The sequence below is a fragment of the Octodon degus genome, unplaced genomic scaffold (genome assembly GCF_000260255.1).
Source record: "Octodon degus isolate 3935 unplaced genomic scaffold, OctDeg1.0 scaffold00145, whole genome shotgun sequence".
Classification (NCBI taxonomy): Eukaryota; Metazoa; Chordata; class Mammalia; order Rodentia; family Octodontidae; genus Octodon; species Octodon degus.
Window position 1 is genome coordinate 222,993 of NW_004524721.1, and position 10,416 is coordinate 233,408.

At 36.0% G+C, this 10,416-nt stretch overlaps 1 pseudogene; it reads right to left on the minus strand.

Annotated features, from left to right (window-relative positions):
• Positions 1 to 2,992, minus strand: part of LOC101589606 — a 4,891-nt pseudogene extending 1,899 nt beyond the window's left edge.
• Between the last annotated feature and the right edge of the window lie 7,424 nt (positions 2,993 to 10,416).

The following is a 10,416-nucleotide window of genomic DNA, read 5'->3' on the forward strand; positions in this document are numbered from 1 at the left end:
TTTTTACTACAAAATGGTCCTTTATTTATATCCCACTTTTTTATTTAGTTTTGTCAGAGATGGGTATTCCATTGCCATTCAAATATTGTAGGTGTGTGATTTCAGCAAAATAATCTAATACAGCCCAGTAGTCCATAATACTAGTTGGTTATCCATAGGATAGGTAATGTCAGAAGTTGTGGACCGTGGGGCCAAGGAGATGGCTCAGCAGAATAAACACTTGCCAGGGCCTGAGTTCAATCCATAGTTCTGAAAAAAAAAAAAAAAAAAAAAAGTTGTTGACGTGAGTCATTTACAGCTCAGCATGTTAATATAGCTTTACCTCATGTTTACACTTTTCTGTTGGATGGTAAAGACCAAGATAAAGCAAGACCTATATAACAAAAAATGTAACTTTTGTGGCTGACAAGGTCAGTAAAATCCCATTCGGATTTACCCTGAAACCATGTACAGCAGTTCATAAATTTTTTGTCAGTGTCAGCCATCTCGATCTCTCTAGGTGACTCTCCTTAGGCCCACTATACATCATCAGTCACTTTTCTGTGTGGCCCTATAACCTCTTTGAACAGAAATTTTGGAAAATCACTGAGTTACAGGATGTTACAGTACAGGTTCTCTAATGTCCTGACTCCTCACTGACCTTTAAATGCTAGGACCAAAATAGTGGCTATCCTCATAGCCCTTTTTGTTTAATTTTTATTCTGCAAACTTCAGTTGTTAACCATCCAGAAGAGAAGCTTAGTGATATTATTATCCTATAAAATAGGCAGTTGAGCTTAACATCGCTATCTGAATATCAAGCTCCTTAGACATAACATGAAACAGGTATTTTGCAACAATCATTGGTATGCTAAACTAAATCACTAGAGAATGTGAAAAAATTAAGAAAAAAAAATCCAATGACACATTTTTACATAGAAATTTAGAAATCTAACCATATACAATGTTGCAGCAAGACAATCCTCCAACATTATTTTTTGTCTCTTGTTTTCTTTTATTACCTTAAAAAAACAGAGAGAGAGAGAGAGAGAGAGAGAGAGAGAGAGAGAGAGAGTATAGCAATAACTGTTATCACATTAGAAGCAGTACACATTTAGAAGACCAGAGTATCAGGCATTCCAAACATAGCCCTAGTATTACACGTTGCTATCCTTCGTGCAGTTCTGTAGTTCATAGGTATCAGCATATATAGTTAGTCAGGTTCAGAATCCTATCCATTAAGTGCTAGTTTCAAAAACCTGATGGAGATTCTCACGACCATTGCCTTAACCATCTTGTGTATATAAATGTATAGTTTTGCCCCTGCCATATTTCCTAGCTTTTCTCCTTGCACTTTCTTCATTGTTTAATCCTTAAGTTTTCACTTCGCATTTATCCATGTTATACCTTTCAGTTTTTATTTCTTTGAGTTCTTACACTAGGAAGACTATATGATATTTACACATGTGAGTCTGGTTTATTTCACTTATGAGTATATCTTCAAGTCGCATCCATATATATGAAGGATTTGAATTTATCATTCTTTATAGCTGAATTATTTCATACATTCCTCCGGTGATGGGCATTTTGGTTGCTTCCAAGTTTTGGCTATCACAAAGTGTGCTGCTAAAAACATAGGTGCACATGTATCAATGTGATGTGATGTTTTCAGTTCTTTTGGGAAAATTCCCAGTAGGGGGATAGCTGGATTGAATAGGATTTCCAGTCCTAGTTTGTTAAGGAGTTTCCACAATGATTTTCCTAATGTTGGTTGCACGCAGATCTTCAAGATCTGAAACTCTATGTTCACTTTCATTTAAATGTTTTTGCTAGCTTGTAATTGATATTTTAAGTTCCTGCATATCTCTTTGACTCTGCTTCATGTGATCTATTTCTTATATTTCTCTCTCAAGGATTCCATTATTTTTCTATTCTCTTCTAATTTTTTTTGATCAATGTCTTCTTTACAAGCAGTTATTAATTCTTTGATTATAGTTATACTTTCTTTTTTTTTACTTCAGAGATTATTTCTGATCTGATTTCCTGTATACCTTTCTGAAGTTGTTTCTTTACTTCAGACGTTATTATTTCAGAGATTTCAGCTGTGTGATTCCCAATTTTTTCTATGCTAGTGTCTCCTGCATTTGTTTTGGGTGGGCTTGAGGCCTGAGATTGAATTTTGCTCCTTCTCTTTTTTCATTTTGTATAGCACTGTCCTCTGACCTTTGGTGTGGAGTTTTGGTGTAGGTATAATCTTAACACCTACTAAAATTCTTTTCCAAGAGAGATTATATGGTTATGGAAATTATAGTTTTGTATTTACAGAAGTACATTTAGGAACACTAATAATGGGTAGTAATATTTAGCAGTTGACAACTTTTTTTAACAAATGGATTTGTATTTTAGCAGTAAGAGCAAACATTATGTCTGTGTAGCTAAGCAGATATTAATTTGGGAATTTGTATTGAAGTTCCCCTAAATTCTGTCTGATCACCTCCCCTTGATGTACCTGTGGTCTTCCAGTCAGATTCACCCAGTTACCTGTTGCCCCCTCTGTAGATCAAGAGAAATACAGAGAGGACACTCTCATAAATTTGTGTCTAGCAAAGTGTCTCGGCTTACCAGGTCTGGATCTATTACGTTTGAACTCATCCAGATATACCTGGCTTCAGTTTGGCTGTTGTGCTCAGCTTCTTCCTGCTGCAGCTTATGGAGGTGAAACCATTGTGCCACTCTGGCAAGATTTTCAGCTTCTGTCTTAGTTGGGTGGGTCTGGCCCCTAGCCTCTCTGTAGTGAATTCTGCCACAAGGTTCCACAGGAGGCCTACAGCTAGGCCTGGGGTCTGGATGGGGAGGTGTCTTGGGTGCGGCTAGCAGGCGGAAATTCCTCCACACAAGCCAGGACTGGGGTCTGGCTGGAGAGCTCCTTCCTCAGTTTCTGATGGTGCTCTCGCACCTTTTTCTGGATTTTATACTGTTTATGCCAAGTCATATGTTTACTCATTTTCTTTAACTTTGGCCATTCATTCTGGCTGGGGAGATGGCAAGCCACACAGCAGCAGGAACAAGGTGGCTTCATGGGTACCATGTGCCATCTCCAGACATATGTTTTAAACATGTTAATTTTAGAAAATATTCCAGTCATATTTTAAAGAACCTATGTCACTAAACTATATTATAGAGATTAAATTTTACTATCAAAATGGAAATATTTCAAGAGGAAGGAAGTCCTGAGGGCTTAAGATGATTTAATTATGTACCAATGGACCCTACCCTCAAAACAAATATTGTAAATGACCATTTTGATTGTCACTTGGTTATTTTTATGCCCTATAGATATGAATCATAGTAACATTTGAGGGTTAAAAGTACTCTTCAGGTTTCAGTAAAGAGTTAATGGAAGATGGAAATCTGGAAGTTGATTTTCTTAAACTCCTTTGTGTCATGATAACATATCAAAGATCTTGGGCATATGCACCTGGGAATAAATATCATAGCTCCAATCTCCCTAAATGGGACTTTTCAGTAAATATAACTGTCTTCTTTGTTTCTATGATTCATTCCTACATCTCTCACCTCCATCTTCTCTTTGTTTCTCAAAATATTTTAATAATATACCTAGTCCTCTCTTTCTAAAGAAATGGTTAAAAAATGTGTAACCCTCCCACATATCCTTGGACCCTGTCATTCACAGGTAAAGATAAAACCACTTGGCCTGGCCTCATAACTTGCTGAACTCTGACCAACTCTCTGATATGCTAAGACTTCATGATTGCAAGCTGGAAAGCAGAATCTGCTCCAATACAGGGATACTGATTAGGCTGGAAACTTCACTATCTGTGAAAAACTAGATTGGGATGTCCTGGCCAATATCCATAGTGTGCTTTTTTCTATTTCTGTAAAATCATGAGTCACATTTAATAAGATTATCTAATTCAGAGTGAATTAACAACCTGTAATTGAATTGTTTAAACAGAGCCTACAGTGTCTCACTATGTAGATAGGACTCAGAATGATTCTTCTGTTTTCAGCCTCCCAAGTGCTGGTGGGTGCCACCATACCTAGTCTCCATTGCCATCTCAGCGTGCCCCACAGGCAGGGCCAGCATCTCACCCTGGGGATTGAACCTTGGCTATTGGCTCTGCCTAAGCTGTCACTTTAGTCCGCTGAACTATCAGGCTGGACCTTCATAATTTAAACTTAACACTAACAGCTTCTCTAACAGCAGTGGAACACCTGTCTCTGACAAAACAAAACAAAAAGGGAGATATAATTTAAGGACCATTTTGTAGTGAAAAAAATATATATATGTACCAAATAGTTAGGATAGATATACAGTTACTTTCTCAGTTCAGTGAGAAAGATTTGTACTAATGTTGTTTAGATAAGAAATCATGTCTGCATCTTGTACTTTGAATAACTACTATGAAGATAATAATATGCATTGAATTAATTATTGTAGCAGTCTTACTAACCTGTTTTGAAACTGTTTCATTTCTATTTCTCTCTCATTAAAATTAATTAAAAAATAAAATAAACTTAATACTAGATAAAATTCCATCTTTAGGGACACATTGTTTCTTTTTTATTCTTTGTACTGTTTCTCACTTTTTTTAGGGACACATTTTAATAATAAATACATCTGAACATAAATTTTAGCTAGAAGAACAGAAAGTCATTTATGTATCTAATTATGTAAATAGTATATACAACATGGTATATTACTAAATGAAATATGCATATTTATATAAGAAACAACTGTGAACACATTTCACTAATAATTAAAATAGAAATTCTTTGTATTTTTCCAGTTGTCCTCTTGTAATTGAAGGAAAAAACTGTGGTTTTCATTCCAAATGCTCTGATAGCTCCCTTTAGGTGTTTTGGTCAGATTTTTGTCACTGTGACAAAATAGCTGACAAAAATAGATAAAAAGGTTATTTTGGGTTATGGCTTCACAGGTTTTAGTCAGTGGTTATCTTGTTTCATTGTTATGGGCCTGTGGTCAGGCAGTACTTCATGGACAGCAAAGTGAAAGGAAGCAGTGTATTCACTTCCTGGAAGCCACCAAACACATAGAGAAAGAGAGTGTGTGGTGGCTGAGTTTCTCCTCCTCCTGGTTTGTGCCACCCAGGTCCCCGGCTGTCTGACTGTTTCCCCTGCATTTAGGGTGGCACTCCCCCTCAGTTTGTTGACCTACATATCAGTTGTCTGTGGAAACATCCTCACAAACATGTCCAGACACATTCACAAGTTTGTTTCCAATGTCCTAGGCATCTCTCAATCTAATTAACATAACAGAAGATCAAACATCACATTTAGGTTTAACTATCCTTTCACATCTTCTACAAGCATTGGAAAATCTGCTAGGTTGCAATAGTTTTTCCTTTGCCTTCTCATAGCTCTTCCTACCTGTCATAGTTACTTTCTTGTTGCTGACACATAATACATGGTACCTGCAAATTAAAGGAGGAAAGGTTTATTTTTGCTCAGTTGCTCATAGTTGGCTGGCTCCAAGGGAAAGGAGCATGGCAGAGAGACATGGAGAAGGTAGCTTTTCTATGGCATGGCAGCCAGGAAGCAGAGATAGATCAAGGGAGAAGGGAGGGAAGTAGACAGGCTATGCCTCCTGTGACTCAAGTTTTACCTCACAACATCACATATCACCAACAACTTAATGCTGCAATGATGCACACTGATGACTCTCACATTCCCATGCAGTCACTTCCCTAAGCTCCATATATGAGCACATAAAGTTTTGGGGGAACATTTAGACAAATCATACCACTCATGATGAGCAAGTTCTCTTTGTTCAATACCTAAGAGATAAAGAGGTTAGTAAGTTGAGAAGCCATCCACCCATGTCTCTTTTTAATGATTAAGAGATAAGGAATTTGGTACTGGGAATTACAAAGTGGAAAAGTCACTTGTTCATAGTGAACATGGTCTATTTATTTAAAAAGGAAGTTATTAAGTTTAGAATTCAAATAAATGAGCATATATTTACATTTTTTTCAAAATCCTCAGGAGAATTTTAACTTACCCCAGACTATGGGGCCTGTAGCTGGTGTCATGATTTGAGATTTTTGTAAGGGAAACAATATAATACAGGGTACATTTTATAATACTAGTTTATTAGGAATCACCCAAAGAATAATATACAAAGAGTACAGGAAGTCTGTCCACACATATAAACATTAAATGTTCCAGCTGAGGGTCTAGATACTACTTCTCAGATCTGTGCTAGAAAGGCACAAAGGTGGAAGCTAGGAAGTCAATGCCAGCATGATGAGTGTTCTGTGCTAATAGGCTGAAAGATTTTTTTTTTGGTGTGGTACCATCAGGAAAACCAATGCAACAAGGTTCTCCATGAGGCTGAACAGTGCACCATCTTCCCCTCTGAAGCCAGGAAGTGATACTCAAGATGAAGTACAAAGCTTCTCCAAAGTTCATCAGGAAAGGCATCATGACAGGGTTCTCCAACAGAACAGCCCAAGAGAAGTAGCAGCTTCCAACACCTTCTCCAAACAGTATCTGAAACAGCCTTTAGGGTATCCCTAACAGCTTCTCCTGTTCTGCCCTTATGCTGCTGGAAGCAATCCTCAGGTTGACCTCCTGCACCTAGCACCATGATAGTTTAATTCAGCTTAGTTTAAGCTATTCTGGGTTTAATATGTTGACCATCAGTTAGAAATCCACTACAGCTGGCTGAACAATGGCTATCGAGAGATGTGTAAAACCTAATTTCCAGAATTTAGAATATGTTTCTTCATATGACAAAAGGTACTCTATGATACAGAGGCCTAAGAATCACAGATTCAAACTTGCCCGGGGCAATTTATCAAGATTATATGTATCAAAAAAATATAATGATAAAGGCGACTGGATATATAGCTCAGTGGAAGGCTTTGGTTTCAGTTTCATGTAATGACCAATAAAATAATTCTCATTGTGTGATAATGGTGTGATTAAGGTCCTAGTCATGTGGAGATTATCCTACATCTTACATATGGATCTGACATAATCATAAGGGCCCTTATAATAAGAATTAACAGAATATTCTACTCTTGAAGATATAAAAAGGAATGCAGCCCCTGAATGCTGGTGATATCAGAAACCAGAAAAAACAAGGAAGTAACTTTGCTCTAAATCTTCAAGAAGGATATGGCCCTGTCAATACCTAGATTTTAGACCTCTGAACTCCAGAACTGTAAGTAAAAAAGTATTATGGTAAACCATGAAATGTATGTGGTCATTGGTTACAGCAACAATAACACAGTAACACATGGTCCCTTCAGTGATTCTAGAAGTGTACCAGACTTTGTAGCAGACCTTACAATAAGTAAAAGTAAATTTCTGCACTTTACTTGGATAATGGTATTGAGCAAAATGTGGCTTCATATAGCACAAAGGAATGGGCCAACTTCACAGTTAAGTCCATGTTGAAATGACCCCATTCTCATACATTCAATGCACAGTAGTTTTCTAATTAGAGTAGATTTAAGAAGTAAAAGAACAGGAAAGGTGAGAGCTTAAAGTGTTCAAAATTTTATATCACGAATATCTTCATAATATCTGCATCTTATTTTCATTTATCCCTGACAATAAAACGTAACATTCTTATGTTGGATGTGGGGTGGGGAACTATTCAGTGTTTGTTGCCTATGATAATATTTTAACATCAAGTGAATGTTAGAATTTTGAGTACCTTGTACACTTTTTGATGCATTTAATATCCATGTCCAGATGCAGAAAATCTGAACATTCAGTGAAGCATGATATGATAGATTAATGGATTTTAGTGTACCAAAAGATAGCTCAGCAGATAAAAGTGCCTGCATAAGCAAGTTCAATCCCCACAAAAAATGCTGTGCCAGCATTCTGGTCTTCTAAATGCGTACTGTGTATCATGTTATACTAATTACTGCCATACTGTCTCTCAAGTAAATGTTTAAACAAAAAGGGTAATAACTGAAGAGACAAGAAATAAAATGTCATAGAACTGTCCTGCTACAATGCTGTATATAGTTAGATTTCTAAATTTCTGTGTAAAAATATGTAACTGTTTATTCCTATTTTTTGAGGGTTTTTTTTTTTTTTTTTACCTTGGTTCAGTGTTGGACTTTGTTAAAAGTTTTTATGCATCTATTGAGGTGATCATGTGATTTATGTTTACATAGTACATTAATTTATAGATTTGTATATGTTGAACCATCCCTGCATCCCTGGGATAAACGCCTCTTGGTCATGGTGAATAATCTTCCTGATGATTTGCTGAATTCTATTTACTTGTATTTTATTCAGAATGTTTGCATGTATATTTATGAGGAAGATTGGCCTTTGGTTCTCTTTTGTGGTTGCACATTTCTCTGGTTTTGAAATCAGTGTAATCCTTGCCTCCAGAAATTAAATGGGGAATATTCAATTTTCTTGAAAAGTTTGAGAAGAGTTGGCATTGAATCTTTTCTAAATTTCTTGTAGAATTCAGCTGTCAATCCATCAGGAGCTTTTTCTTTGTGAAAGCTTTTTTTATTATTATATCTTCAATTTCCCTGACTGGCTGTGAGATATTCAGAATTTTTATATCTTCTTGGTTCAGTTTGGTTACTCACACCTACCTATGAACCTGTTTGTTGCATCTGTGTTTCCCACCCTATGAGAGTAAAGATTTTGAAATAGCTATTGACTACCTTCTGAATTTCCATAGGATCTATAGAAGTTCCACACTGTTGTTTCCTTATTTCTTGAATTTGAGTTTTTTGTTTCCTTTTTTGGGATGAGGTTGGCTATGGATTTATCAGTTTTATTTACTCTTTCAAAGAACCAACTCTTTGACTCCAAAATTCTTTGAATTGTTTTCCATGTCTCAGTTGCATTAGTTTCTGCTCCAATCTTTATGCTTTTCGCCCTTCTTTGGTCTTTGGGCTTGATTTGAATTGCTTTTGCTATAAATTTGAGATTCAGCATTAGGGTATTTATTTGTTCTTCTGTTTTACTAAAGTATGAATTCATGACTATAAACTTACCTCTAAGACCTAGGTTTCTTGTATCCCACAAATTCTGCTAAGTTGTATCTGAATTTTCATTGGATTTTAGATCTTGTTTAATATCTTCTCTAATTTTATCTGTGACCCTTTGGCTGCTGAGGAGGATGTTATTTAATTCCATGTGTTTATAGGGGTTTTGCAGTTTCTTTAGTCATTAGTTTCCAGTTTCATAGCATTATGTTCAGATAATATGCATGGTGAATTTCAAGTTTCTTGCATTTACTTAAGCATGATTTATAGACTAGTAATGTGATCTATTTCAGAGAATGTCCCATTTGCAGCTCAAATGAATGTGTATTCAGGGCAGGCCAAATAGCTCAGCAGATTAAAGTGCCTGCTTAGGAAGAGGCAGGGGCCAAGAGTTTGATCCCTGGACCTGCTGTGGTAGCCCCCCACCCCCATCCCAGGGCATGCTGAGATGGTGATTGAGACTGGGTGTGGTGATGAGTGCATGCATTTGGGAGGCTGTTAAAAAAAAAAAAAAAGAATGTGTACTCAAATTTGGTTGGGGTGGAACACTCTGTAAATGTCCTCTAAATCCATTTGTTCAAAGGTTTGGTTCAATTCTACTACCTCTTTGTTAATTTTTTGTCTAGTTCACCTATCTTTTTGAGATAATGGGATATTAAGGTACCCCATTAAGATTGCGTTTGGTTATTAGATTTTTCATATCCTTTAAAATTTATTTTATATAGTTGGGTGCTCCTATGTTTGGTGCATATGTATGTTATAAATTATTATATTATAACAATCTATAATTGTTATCTCATCCTTTTGAATTTTTTCCTTAACCACTGTGTAGTGACCTACTTTATCTCTTTTGATCAGTGTTGGTTTGAAGTTCAGATTGTCTTCAAATAGAATAGCTGCTCCTACGTTTTTCTGAGCTTCTGGTGTATGGGCTGTTGTTTCTCATTCTTTGACTTTCAGCTTATAAATTACTTTTGAGTCAAATGTCTTCCTTGTTTGTAGCATACTGTTGAATTCTGTTTCTTGATCAACTCTGCCATTCTGTTTCTTTTAATTTATCAATTGAGGCCTTCTACATTTGTAGTAATAACTGATATGTTTTGTCTTATCTTTGTCATGTTATTTTCATGCTGTTGGCTAACTACTTTTACTTGTTTGCTGTTTTTGGTGGTTTCTGTTGTTTTCATGGAGTTGTGGTCATTTTAATATCTTTCTATATTTTACTTAAATATTATTTGTAGAATTTGTTTGGTGTTAATGACTTCTTTTAGTTCTTCTTTGTCATAAAGTATTTTACTTCATTCTTTATTTTTTTTTATTTTTCAACAAATAATACACTGCATATATTCTTCTTAGTGGTTAATTGCTGTACAAGATGCGGACTTGTGATCCTATTTACAAACTCCATTAGAACAAATCA